The sequence below is a fragment of the Frankliniella occidentalis genome, unplaced genomic scaffold (genome assembly GCF_000697945.3).
Source record: "Frankliniella occidentalis isolate FOCC.00 unplaced genomic scaffold, Focc_3.1 Scaffold26, whole genome shotgun sequence".
Lineage (NCBI taxonomy): Eukaryota > Metazoa > Arthropoda > Insecta > Thysanoptera > Thripidae > Frankliniella > Frankliniella occidentalis.
In genome coordinates this window covers 2,001,229-2,002,761 of record NW_026267156.1, presented here as the reverse complement: position 1 = coordinate 2,002,761, position 1,533 = coordinate 2,001,229, and positions in this window count along the sequence as shown.

Sequence of the window (1,533 nt, the reverse complement as noted above, 5' to 3'; positions counted from 1 at the left end):
CCGTAGCTTTTTGGCCTCTTACAGGCAGATATTGCACTCGCATGTTGACTTTTTGTTGACTTTTTCAGTGCCTTTTCTCTGACTTCTCGTCGACTTTTCGTCAACTTCTCGTTGACTTTCATTGACTTTTTTTGACTTTTTTGACTTTTTTTTGACTTTTTGACTTTTTTTGACTTTTCAAATGACTTTTTGACTTTATCTTGACTTTTTTCTTGACTTTTTTAATCGCGTACACCTACTTTTAAGAGTGGTGTACCCCTCGGCTATATGCGATCCGCAGGGAGGGAAACGATCCTTTATTTTGTGCATTTTGTGCAAACCTGTATTCCCACAGCAAAACAATTTACCAAAAACTCGACAGCATTGAACTTTACAGGAGAAAGCAATCAGAAAATTCATGTGCCGAATCTCATTTTATTCTGTCCGAAGTAGAATTTGCCATTAAAATTTTACGCGTGTCCGAAAAATTAAAAGGCGTTCTCTGATACGCGTCTCTTCTGTGTAGAGTAGCGTGCAGCACACCCCCGTGCGAGTAGGCAACCCGGCTGCACCCGTGGGTCCTGGCTAGTATACCCATTCGCTCTAGACGGCCCATTGTCAGTAAGGTGAGCTATGAGGCATACACTCGTTTGGTATGTGTGTGGGGGGTAGGGGGTAGGTCGTCGACGACTGAGGTAGCGCTTTGAAGATTTTTGTGCCTGGCTGTATGCGGACGTAGCGGGCCGCGGAGGAGGGGCGTACGAGTGAGTACGACGAACCCGCCTGCCCGCAGCAGGTTTTCACGGCGCCCGGCCGGCGGGCAGACGCAGCGCAGTTTACTGTCCTCTCTTTTATTTCCCTTGGCCGAAATGTCCTGGAGGGGCAGCAGCTCCGGCCCCTCCGGCCTGCCGTAGCAATGAGAATGAGCTCTGCTTTTGCGTCGCTTTGCGTCGGGGTTTAGCAGACCGATACAGATGACGCCTGCGCATGAGTTGTTACGAGGGCCGCTAGTTGTTACTTTGGGAGCTACATGGGGCATATTGTGTGTCGTGCACTGCACGGACGATAATCGTGTTGGCTATCTGATCTTCTCTGGGTTCGCCAAGATTTTATTCCAAATTACAACGTGTTCTGATGAGACCCGCGCCACCGATCGCGAAACTTACCTTTAACAAACTGTGGTGTGTGCTCTGCGGGCTAGGTGTCGGGTCGGGAGCTCGGCGAGGTTGCTCCTTACTGGCGTAAAGCACACGGCTGAGGGTGGCACTGGACTGCGCGGTGCTTGGCGCGGTGCGGCAGGTCAGGTTGGGTCCGCGGGACTGACTGGAGCTGGGAGCGGCTGGAGTCAGTCCTCCGGGCCGGGCCGAGCCGGGACGGGTGCGGAGATGAACCGACCTTGTCCACGTCACGAACGTGCAGCGCGGGCCGACTGGGAGAGTGGCGGGCATTGGCAGAGATTGGCAGGTGATTCTTTTTTTTGCGGGGATTTTTATTTTTCGTTTTTCTCCTCCTGTTGTTTTATTTTGCGAACGACTTCCTTCTACTGCGTCATCA